This window comes from Danio rerio, chromosome 19 (genome assembly GCF_052040795.2).
Source record: "Danio rerio strain M-AB ecotype USA chromosome 19, GRCz13ab, whole genome shotgun sequence".
NCBI classification, from domain to species: Eukaryota; Metazoa; Chordata; class Actinopteri; order Cypriniformes; family Danionidae; genus Danio; species Danio rerio.
In genome coordinates, this window is record NC_141039.2 from 9,435,027 (window position 1) to 9,448,239 (window position 13,213).

Sequence of the window (13,213 nt, forward strand, 5' to 3'; positions counted from 1 at the left end):
TTCCATGTATCTTTGCCCAACCCTGGTACATATATCAAACACCAAACCAGACAATATATCACTTTAAACTGTTAAAAATGTTTATAAAAGTCACTTTTTTCATACTTTTTAAGGTTAAAAGTGTTTGGAAGGCAGCTCAAGGTTTCATAATGATATTCAATAGCATAAATAAACAAGGAAAAACTAAAACATAGATCACAGATATGGAAAACTGACAATTTATGGATGTTTGTTTACAGTGTGTCATGGCATTTCTGAAATATCAATTTGAAAAGTTCTATTCCAGACATTGAAAGTCAGGGATTTTATTGCTCTTTTTATCATGGATTTTTGTTTGACATTTTAATTTTGACCATCTAATCATTAAAATTAATTTTTTACATGTTTTGCCTATTGTTAGTCTATTTATTTTCATGCAATTTTACTTCTTTCTCACTTGCCAACTCATAATCAAATAACTTAAAACATTATCAAGTAGCATACGTTGTTTTGGTTTGCTGAAAATTAATGGAAGTGAATAAGACTGTAAGTCGCATTTTACTTTACAATGGCCATGATGCTTAAAAATTAAGTGGATGGGTCATGGACCCTCAGCCTTTTAGTCAGTGAAAATTAGAGGGAAATCTGGAAATTTCACATTTTGTATAGAGCAAGAACCCTGTACATAGTACTGCATTGTTATTCACAAGTGAATGTAAGCCTGGTTTTAGCCAAAATACCACCCCGTGATGGGATGGGGCTGTAGAGTTGTGGGTACTTGCAATCAGTGTGAATCTGCCTTTAAGCAGCTTGTGTAAAGAAGCTCACAGCTGACTTCCTTCAGGCACACATATGCTGCTCCTCGACCTCCCAGATTGTGGTGCCATCTCGGTCATCAGAGGGACTAAGAGGCAGATATTAAACAGAGAGATAAGAAAAACTCAAACTATACACTATGGCAGGCAGGCGTTCTCAACTGGTGTGGCCATGGTCATTTTCTCATGGTCATTACCTATAGAAGATATATAAAACCAGAGCAAAGGTAATTTACAAAAATATTTAACACAGACTCATTGTGAAAACGTACCCCCATATACATCTCTGGAAAGCATGAATTATGTAGCCAGAGCTGCGTATGGCTGCATTTCATCTTTCAAACAAATGCTATGGAGTGGTACGACACCACTGACTGTTTATTTTCATGCTACCAGTTTACCACTTACCTTAATGTGGACAGCTTGCCCAGTAGCTTGCCCTGTATGTCTACGACTTGAGATGTAGAGAGGAGTTGACCGCATCGACAGGGTTTAAGTTTGGCAAAGAACTGTTCCAGAAAACAGGTAGAACAAAAACAAAAGGCAAAAATGAAATAAGTAAATGACAGGGTGGGAAATTGGGTTTAGGGAAGGGAAGGAGTGAGGGGATCGATCAGTCTGTCAGTCAGCCTCAGGCGGTTTTTCGCGAGAAGAGCGGGCGTTAATGGCACTCGCGAGAGAAATTTGAGATCTGACAAAGCGTACACAGCATCCTCTAGTGCAGTGGTTCTCAAACTTTTTTTATCAAGTACCACCTCTGAAAAAAATTGTCTCTCCAAGTACCACCATAATGAGCAGTTTTGAAATACAGTAAAGTAATAGGCCCAGTCAAGCAGCTACAGATTTGTACAGTTTAAAAACATGGCAGATTATTTCCTATTTATAAGAATATTATTGTCAGCCACTTTAAACATTATAAATAGTTTGAACATTAACCCTGCACTGTGCTTACATGTACAAAAAACGTCACCATTTAAATTAAAATGTGCTTTTAAAAGTAAAAAATTATAGGTTACTGTTCGTAAAAAGTAAAAAAAAATAAATAAATAAATAAAAAATCCTGTACTCCTGTAAAGTTTTAACATGGTAGCCTATTTATCAACACTTAGAAATATAGGCTGTATGTCTTCATATTCATATATAAATCATTTTTGATACATTTGTACAATGTACATGACATATTTGATTCCTCCGCATTCCACTAAAAGGAAGCCCGCATACCACTAGTGGTACACGTACCAAAGATTGAGAACCACTGCTCTAGTGGATTCACAAAAACAAAAACTGCAAACAAATATACCTCCTGTGACATATTTCACGATCTCCAGAAATGTATGTAGTGGTGCTTATCAACAATGAGCCTGGGTTGAAAATATTTCACACACATTGATTTTGGTGGTTTATGATGTCTCTCCATAGTCATTATGTATTTTATACTTTAAACGCTCTACATGATGTAACTACAAAAGTGTTAATCTTTAAATAAGATAATTATTAAAACCTTTTGGTCATTATTGCTATCTAGATGCTAATGGTCTAATCTGATTCAATGACTTATACTAAGCTAAGCTAAAATTGCTCCCACAAGACCCTGAGTTCAGGTGAATGGATTAAAAAATGGTAAAAAAATAAATAAATAAATAAATCAACACGTTTAACAGTGCAACAAGTTTAACTCTGTGGTAAAATTAGCTTATTTTCAAAAAGGAAAAAAAATGTATGTAGTGGAAAATAAAAATTGATTCATGAGAACTTGATATTTTTCATGGGTAAACAAACTAAAGGAGCTTCCATTTATCTTCATACAGATCAGTATTTATGTATTTATACAGCAGAAATCATCATTAGCAGTCTTTAAGCCCAATATACAATTACCTGCCATTTTATTAGGTACACCTGTCCAACTGCTTGTTAATGCAAATTTCTAATCAGCCAATAACATGGCAGCAACTCAATGCATTTAGGCATGTAGACATGATCAAGACGATCTGCTGCAGTTCAAACCGAGCATCAGACTGGGGAGGAAAGGTGATTTGAGTGACTTTCAACGTGGCATGGTTGTTGGTACCAGATGGGCTGGTCTGAGTATTTTAGAAACTGCTGATCTACTGGGATTTTCCTGCACAACCATCTCTAGGGTTTACAGAGAATGGTCAGAATAAAGTGAGCAGCAGATCTGTGGGCGCAAACTCCTTGTTGATGCCAGAGGTCAGAGGAGAATAGCCAGACTGATTTGAGCTGATAGAAGACATGAGGTGGATGGGCTACAGCAGCAGAAGACCACAACCTGTGCCATTCATGTCAGCTATGCACAGGAAACTAAGGCTACAATTTGCACAGGTTAACCAAAATTGGACAATAGAGGATTGGAAAATGTTGCCTGGTCTGATGAGTCTCGATTTCTAATGCAACATTCAGACGGTAGAGTCAGAATTTGGCGTCAACAACATGAAAGCATGGATCTATCCTGCTTTGTATCAGTGGTTCAGGCTGGTAGTAGTGGTGTAATGGTGTGGGGGATATTTTCTGGGCTCACTTTGGGCCCATTAGTACCAACACCACAGCCCTACCTGAGTATTGTTGCTGACCATGTCTATGCCTTTATGACCAGCAGGATAACGCACAATGGTGTCATAGAGCGCAAATCATTACAGACTAGTTTCTTGAACATGACAGTGAGTTCACTGCACTCAAATGGCCTCCACAGTCACCAGACTCAATCCAATAGAGCACCTTTGGGATGTGATGGAACGGGAGATTCGCATCATGGATGTGAAGCCGACAAATCTGCAGCAACTGCCTGATGCTATCAAGTCAATATGAACTAAAATCTCTGAGGGATAATTACAGTACCTTGTTGAATCTATATGCCATGAGGGATTAAGGCAGTTTTAAAGGCAAAAGGGGGTCCAACCCTCCAACCTGGTACTAGTAAGGTGTACCTAATAAAGTGGCCGGTGAGTGTAGTTGCCGTTATTTTTAGAGGAACAAAACATTTGACATTGAAATCTGTCTAAACAGCATTTTTGGAGCTTGACCAACAATTCTGACATACAAATCAACTGTGTAGAGATTCGACTCCATTCTAAATTTATGTTGTGTTCTCACTGGAAAAATAACACAATGCGGCTTTGGAACAAAATTAGGGTGATTCAGTAATGGCAGATTTATTTTGTTTTTTTGACCAATTTGGTTTTCCATTAAGTCTAATAATGCTATTCGATACCCTTCAAAAGTTGACTTCTGCAACCGAAAGTCTGCTTGTGTGATCAGCTGATGATCTCAGCCTCAGGCCTGGCATGTTTCCCAGGCAAGCAGAGCTTCATTAGCCTGTGGTGCACCAGCAGAGAGTGTCAGGTTCATCTGTGGGCCCCAACTCCCAATTACCCTGTACTATTAACAACAATAATACTAATTATGTCTGACATGAAATGCTACAATGTCACGATTGTATTGCTTGGTGCAGACTGCGCCACTCGGACAGATGGTGCAACTACCAGTGGCCACTAAGTGGGATGCTGTTGTTCATTTAGTCATAGAAAAAGGTCCAGTTTGGAACAGCAGCCTTAATTAAACCAAAATGGCTGCCAGACTTTGCCCATATGGATTTTAGTAATGCTCTGTTTGTCAGTTCATGTTAAATGCTAATGACATGGTAGCACAATGGTGGTTGGCACCGTTGTGGAGTGAGCTTAGAGGAAAAAATAATGCCAGTTTTGCTTTGCTAACCAGCTTCAGACAGACACTGAGGGTCGGGGAACAAAGATTAGCTTTTATGGTAACTTGAGTTGTTTTTCAAGGCAACCTGCTATAGTTGTTTTCCCTTAAAAAGATTAATCTCTCTTTTTTGTGGTTAGCATGGTTTCACAACCCTAAACACAGTTTTACCTTGTTATTTATAGTAAAACTGGTTATTTAAATGGTAGTTAACAATCCATAAAACCGTAGTTACTATATTTTTACTATTAAAAAACATGGTTAAATTTAATGCATTTGGCCAGTTTAGTGTAAAGTGCAAAGGCAAATCCTAGCTCAGAATGTGTGCTAACCATACTGTGTGTGGCCTGATTTGAGTTAGCAAAAGGTGAGTTTTATTATAGGTTCACTGCTATTAAAGTAAAAGTGTGATAAACAAGTTTTTGATAAACAAATTAACACTGTTTCATTTAAAATACCATGTCCAGCTATGGTTGTGAATTCTGTGTAGTGTGGTTAATTTGTGATGACATTTTTTTGTATTTGTAGCAAAACCTTGGTAAAAGCCAATCCAGGCGCATTCTGAAAACGTACCCCTATACATTTCTCGAGAGTGCCAAATACGTCCCAGGAGCTACATTTTTTGCAGTTTTTGCGAATTTACCAGAGGCCGCTGTGTACACTTTTTCAGATCTCACATTCCTCTGGAGAGTGACATTCACGCCTGCTGTTCTCACATAAATCCACCAGAGGCCTCTGTAGACTGACTTTTGACTGACTGAATGACTGAACCACCCTCCTCCTTCCCTAAACCCAACCAATAGTGTTTCCAAAAGCACAGATTGACGTTTTCAGATTTTACCACATTCTCACCCTGTTATTTACTTGTTTATTTTATTTTATTGGCTTCTGTTCTTGTCATACCTACTTTCTGGAACCGCTCTTCACCTGACTCGAACCGTGACGTTGTGGTCAACTTCTCCCTGCATCTCAAGTCCGCTGATGTACATGGCGAGCTACTGGACAAACTGGTAACAGCGAAAAAGCTGCTTACACAGGGGTAAGCGCAAAAAGGAATGGCATCATACCGCCCCACATCATTCAACTTTAAGCGTGAAATGCAGCTATATGTGCTTATGGCTACATAATTTGTGAACCTCCAGAAATGTATTTAGGGCTACATTTTCAGAATGAGTCTTATGTTGGTTAAAGCTCATAAAGGATGTTTCAGTGTGTTTCTTATTAGTCTACAATTAAAAGGCTGCCATTTTGTTCTGTTTGACAGATTGTGCAAATTCTAATGCAGCTGTATCACAATGTTTTTACTTGCAATGAGCAATGAGCCTAAAAAAATCCATGTTGTGCTTAACCTGCTGCTTGTGTATTGCTTGCTTAATGCTAACATGCTAATTCCCTCTACCACTGTCCCGTTGTGAACAGAAAGAGAAAAGTCTGCCTCATAATCTAAGCAAATATTGTGTGTGTGGCCTGATTTGTGTAGACTAGAGGTTAAAGCAAGAATCAAGAAGTTCCTATTACACCCAAGGCTGCCAGATTTTGCCAATAGCCTGTGTATTTTGGCTTGTCAGTTTTTGGCTTGTAATGCTAATGATACAGTATGTCATCACCTTATTCTCAGAGAAAACCGTAATGTTAGTTATGCTTCCAGATTCAAAGCTAACTTGCTAAATTCTGCTAATGTCCAGTTGAAAATAAAAAAGCAAAGCTGTAAGTCTAAATGTGTGTGGCCAGATTTGAGAAAGAAAAATGTTAGTTGTTAATTTGGTTTCATTTGTAGTAAACCATGGTTTCATAAGGGAAGTATCAGTGTGTTTGCTATTACACTTAAATGGCTGCCGAATTTTGTCCATACACATTTTTTTATTTTGTTTTTGTTTCTTTTTTTTTTTATGCAAATTATAATGCAGTAGTACCAATGAATTTACTTTTTGTAATGATCCTTGAGAAAATCATAAAGCTAGTTTTGTTCAGCTAACCTGCTTCTTTTGTACTGCTTGCTTAATGTTAACATGCTAATTCCATTAACCACTGTCCTGTTGTGAATAGAAAAGTAAGCTAATAATGTGTGTGGCCTGATTTGTGTAGACAAGAGTTCAAAGCAAGTATCAAAAAGTTCCTATTACACCCAAGGCTGCCAGATTTTGCCAATAGCCTATGTTTTTTGGCATTTTAGTTCATGCTTAATGCTAATACGTATGTCATCATGATATGCTCAGAGAAAATCATAATAAGAGTTACTACTTTCAAATTCAAAACGTAATGCTAACTTGCTAATTGCTGCAAATGTCCTGTTGCAAACAAAACAAACAAAGCTAACTGTATTTGACCTGATTGGAGTTAGCGAGAGGATTATTTTTAGTTACAGTAGAAGTGTAATGACCATGTTTTTGGTAAAATGGGAACTATTTGTTTCCGTTTCAGTACAAATACCATGTTGTGGGTAACAATAGAACAACAATAACCATTTGGTTGTAGTAAACCATATTGTTATTAAAGAGAAGTATCAGTAAGTATCATATTCCTAAATGGCTGCCAAATTTATGAATTTTGTTTAGATTTTGTTTTGTTTTTCAGTTTATGTGGTCAGTGTGGAGGCTACCACAGTAATTTTAAGTGTGACGAGCCCAGTAAAGACCATAAAGCTAGTTTTGTTTTGCTAACCTGCTACTCTTGCACTGCTAGCTTAGTTTAGCTTAATGCTAATATTATGGTATAATGGTGATTTCAGAGAAAACTGTAAAACTAGTTCGCTAAAGCTAATTAGCTAATTACTGCTAAGTCTTAGCTAAATTGTGGGGCCCGATTTGAGTTGGCAAAAAGTTAGTTTTATCATCATTTTTACTACAGTAGGTGTGTATTAACCATGGTTTTGGTAGAATAGGAACTATTTTTCCATTTTACTACATATGTTAAACTATCTTAAAGTGGTACAACAATAACAATGGAACAACAATAACTATTTGGTTGTATTTGTAGTAAACCATAATTAAAGTCCAGACAGAATTGTTTTGATTTTGTTTTGTTTTTCAGTTTATGTAAATGCTAATGAGGCTATGCTGCCGAATCAGAGCCGCCGAAGGTCAGCCGAGCTCGGGCCGATTACTACCTGCTATCTGGGTACCATCATGATTTTAATTGGTAGGCTTCTAATGTGAGAAGACCATAAAGCTAGTTAAGTTTTGCTAACCTGCAGCTTTTTCACTGCTTGCTTATTGCTAAAATGCTAATTACTCTAATAATTACTTTTACAGTTCAAGCTTAATGCTAATGATATGGTTTCATGGTATTCTCAGGAAAACCATATTACTTGTTGTGTTTTGAGATTCAAAACGCAATGCTAACTTGATAATTTCTCTTGTGAACAAAAAAGGAAACTACTGCAACAGTGTGGCCTGATATGGGTTAGCAAGTGTAAAAGGGCATGCTAAATGGTAAGCTAATTTATAAAGACATCTTATGGGATATTTAACCTCATCAAACAGTCTGCGTGATGCATTTAACCTGAAGAACATTGTGAAAGTCCAAGATTGTTTGGTCTCTGTGAGACTATAAATCACTTATTGAAGATGTGAGGTGTAAATCTACTTTATTGTAGCTGCTGGCATGTTCCCGAGGTGAAGATAAACCCCATTCTGTTTTCTCCGTCTGAAAGTGTCAGTATTGAATTCCCTCTGGCTGACACAGGATCAGGTGTTCCAGCGCTCCTCCCAGCCCCAGTCATTATGAGCTTAAAGATGACACCCGTCCCAGATCAATGCCTGAAAGCACCACTTCAGCAACACAATACGGACCGCTTCTACAGTTACAGTATGTGGTCTGATTTGTGGTCTGGGAGAAGTTTTGACGATCATGTAAATCAAATCATCCTTACTGGAAGAGTTCACCCAGAAAAGTGTCAGCAAAATGAAGGGATTACAGTGATAAGCTTCACTTTGTTTGTTCTTCAATAATATTATATATCATAATACCAGAACACTTAGTCTATTGTCATAGAGTTGAAAAGTATAGTTATATTTTTACATAAATATCTAAATATAATTATATAAATAAATAAATTTACTACCACTTTTTAAATATCCCAATATGTTTAATTAAACTTTACAGTGGAGGTATTGTTTCAGAAAATGTATATATTCACATTTTTAATATTTGCAATATTTAAATGATTTAAGTAAAATTTATTAGAAATTAATGTGTAAAAGTAAGCTTTATGTATTCATTATTTTCAGTATTAATTAAATAAAAATATTTTCATACTTTTATATTTTCTACATATTAAATTTAATGTTATTTCTTGACTTTTGAATATAAATATAAGTTAATAAAAAAAATAAATGCTGTAAAATGTGTTGATTGTTATGAACTCAACGTTGGTAACACTACTTTAAGGAGATGTTCGTAAGACACAATTTTAAAGGCCTCATGACAATTATGTTTATGACGGATTTATGACAAGTAAAGGTAATGTCAAGTCGTCGTGACAAAGACAGTAATACATTATGATGCATTTGGTTATGTCAGGTTGAAATAAGCAATTTTTCCATCCAAAAATGTGAATGAACTTTATGTGCAAAACTGGATTATCGCATAAAAGACGTGCAAATAAAGCAGCGTTTCCATCCAATAAGTCAAAGCGAACAAAATTGTGACTTCCTGATTAACTGGCGCCAAATATTGTATCAACAGTAAAACCTGAATTTGATGTTGTAGGAAAAGCTGCGTCAATATTTTCTTCATATAATAAATGACTTGCGGCTTAGAAGGCAATCCTGGCATTTGAAGGAGTCAGACGTGGAGCACAGGTGCTCTTGATTCTGGAGGTCATTAATAATATAATAACACTAATACTTAAATGGTAAGACATTTTAGAAGGATTAAAACAACATTTCAGATGTTTAACAGTGTGCTGAACGTGCTGATTTGTCCATTTACACACATTTTTATCATTACATCATCTCTTATAACACAATCACATGACCTTTTTTAATGCGCATACTGATATTTGTGCAGTTTATGTGTTTCCATCGTAGTTTATGCGCATCTTTTCTTATTAGATAAAAAGTTTATCCTACTCAGTTATCCCATAAGTTTTTATGGGCAATTTCAAAATTAATGCGCATCATGGTGTTTCCATCAACCGTTTTTTTATGCGCATATGCAATGTGCATACAAATAGGTGGATGGAAACATACAGTAGCTATAAATATATCTCAAAGGGTCACCTTTACATTGAAAATGACATACTAGACTGAATGACACTTACTTGTCACAAGCATGCATAAAATCACCTTCATATTCATGACGTGAAGACCCACTTGAAGTAAATTCTGAAGAGCCACTTGAAGTAAAGGTGTACCCTAATGTTAAATTGAGCATACTTTTTACTGATTGAAAGATGGAAGAAGAGTCTACATTTGAGTACGTTTATTATTCTGAGCACTTGTTTCGTGGTTTCATGTCATTCCTGAACTGTTAGGTTGATTGAAGGATGACAGTCATAAATTGGAAGTGGGACGTTTTGTTTAGCAGTCTCTTTGGGTTCATTCGACATTTTCAGCATCATTAGTGCAGAGATAAACCATCTGTGTGTGTGTGTGTGTGTGTGTGTGTGTGTGTGTGTGTGTGTGTGTGTGTGTGTGTGTGTGTGTGTGTGTGTGTGTGTGTGCGTGTGTGTGTGCGTGTGCGTGTGTGGTCGTGTGATTCCCCAGTCTAGCTAGCCGTCTGGACTCGTCACAGATACAGATGCAGCCCAAAAGCTTGCCAGATTTCATGATCTGTTCCTCTATTTCCCTCTATCTCTCTATCTCTTTCACTCCCTCTGTTGCATCCTGCTCTGTTTGTCTTCTTTTTCTCATCAACTCTAAATCTTTTTTTTTTATCATTCTCCTGCTGCTACTCTCATTTTATCTCTCATTTCCTCAGAACTTCACTGAAATGTATTTAGGTCATCAAATTACACTCAGATGTTTCCTTGTAAACACAATCAGTTTATTTATTTACTTCATCTTTTTTTTTTTTTTTTTTTACTGGAAGTGTGATTGTGGGTGACTTGAGGAATGAGTTGAAACTGTTCTGTTAAACAAGTCTTGTAAGCTGTTTTTGGCTTTCGAAGAAGTTTTCTAGGGATTAGTATGTGAATTGTGTCAGCATAATGTGCTCTTTATAAGCTGCCAAGCCTTAAAGGGGCAGTAGGTGATCTGCGACAATGCTAACCGGCTAGCATAAATCTCTAAAGGCGCCTACACACCGGGACGCTTCTCGTTTGCGTTTATCGTCAGTGTTTTACGAGACGTTTTTTCGTATTCAAACCATAGCGCTTTTCACTGGCCTCTGTGCATCTTCTTTAATGTGCGCTCGCATTGACAGTTTTGCGCTGGAGCGCCTCCAAGTGCTGTTTACTGTAACTTCAGCAGCTCTGTACACGTGAACAAAAGTGCTGATCTCATTGGTGGAGAAGGTTTTGACGCAAAAAACCTAAACTAAAAAACGAGCATAAGGTGTTTTTTTAAAAATGATGCTTTTGCGCCTGGCGTTTTGCGCATTAATGTGCACAATCACATTGACGCTCTTTATTAAGTCACAAGGCGTTAAACGTCTCGGTGTGCATGAGCCTTAAGGGTGCTTTCACACCTAGACTTTTGTTTCGGAACCTGTCTCGTTTGCCCAGTTAGCGCGGTTCATTTGGCATATGTGAATCCACCAATCGCTCTCGGATCCGCGCCAAAACAATCGCTCCGATATCGCTTGAATGAGGTGGTCTTGGCTCGATTAAAACGAACTCTGGAGCGGATCAATTGTAGTGAGAAAGTGATACGATCCGAGCCCGGTTATATCACAGTGTTTTATAGATATGTAATAGGCATACGGCTATATGAAGAGAGAATTATGAATAGGGCGGAGGTCATTCAACAGACATCCCGAGTCTCCCGCAAATGCACAGAGATTCCTGGATGCCCGCAAACGAGTGATAATCTCCCGGTAATCACGCATCTCCTTCCTGCTCTTTAAATACGTTGCGCACCCTTCTCACCCCTCCCCCCTCCCCGCTCCTCAGACACGTCGCATGCACCTTGTCAAACACCACCAAACCAACACGCCCTCTGACAGCTGAGTGGGATTCTGCAAAATAAACCATGAAACTCTGACCAATGTGAGGAGAGTTTACTCACACATGACTTGTTTTAGCTCTTTTGGTCCGTTTAGAAACTTTATAGTGTAAAAGCGAACCACACCAAGAGCAAAGAGCAACAATGTCACAATTTTAATCCCTGTTTCGGAACACATTAAATCGATTCACAGGTGTGAAAGCACCCTTAAAAACACAGTCCCACCCCTGCAGTCCAAAGCCACACCTCTTAAAGCACGAGTACGCGCACCATAAAAATGACTTCACAACCTCACACAGCGACTAGTGCTTGGCCGGTGGCATGCAGGAATTACACTCATTATTAAGCCATACTTACATGCTATTTCAGAGCGAATATTCAGAGTTGCGTAGTAAACAATATTGGAAGCACATCACAGGTTGTCATTGTTCAAAAATGAACCGATGTGATTTAAGTATAAAAGCAACTTCACCTCAGTAAAGCAGGCTAGGCGGAATAGCGCTATTTGCTGATGTTTTGTTGTTAAACTACATAAAAAATCTACATTATCGGTGCTGTAGAAGATCCCTTATGAAACTGAACAGAGCTCGAAATTAACCTGTTTGCTTGGTAGCACCGGTGCTTCTAACTTTAAAAATGTAGATGCATCAGCCAAAATTTAGTCGCACCCACCAATTATGAGCACCGTTACTACAAGTTTTATATAAACAGATTTATTGCATTTGAAATCAATAGTAATCAAACTAACAAGCATATATATATATATATATATATATATATATATATATATATATATATATATATATATATATATATATATATATGAGGAAAATATGTCTAAACGAAATCCCGTAATCACAAGAAAATACATTTTTATAACTAAACTGAGTGACCAAAAGATACACGGAGCGCTCACCGGCAATACACGCACTGCTTGACATGAATGAATCTGTTAACAATATAACTGTGCTGTTCTCACGGGTGCTGTCTGATATTGCATTGATGCTTTTGACATATACTGTACCTTCTTATATGCATACTTTATGTTAATAGCAATACCGGTCTTTTTATCAGTAGCGATATTAGTTTACTCAGTGCAAGCTCGTTTGCGATGGTGTATGTGGTGTTAAATTTTACATATAGCTGCCACTTGCACGGCGGACAGCATCTGCCGATTAAATGAAGGATTAAACAGAACCTCTCGTGCCAGATGTGGCAAACATTTACCTGAAAATTCCATCCCACAGACTTTTCATGGCGGACTTGAAGCCAATAGAAGTCTTTTATCCACTCTTCGAAAAGTGTAGATGATGGATTAACATTCAGCACATGATCACTACTAAGATGTGTCATTATTTGTAACTTTAGATGGTTTCTAAAACAAAATCTGTCAGTTATTTTCATTCTCATCTCTTTCATCCTACTTACATTTTCGCGGTTGTAGCTCTTCCTGTCATACCATGGCAGTAGGCATTGACTGAGTGATTGACAGCTGATATTAACCAATCCATTCGTGTTCAGTTCTAGAGCGCTGGGCCAATAGGAAGAGCGTGAAGGTGGGCAAGCATTGTGGGCTTTGTTTACAGCAGCAAGTTG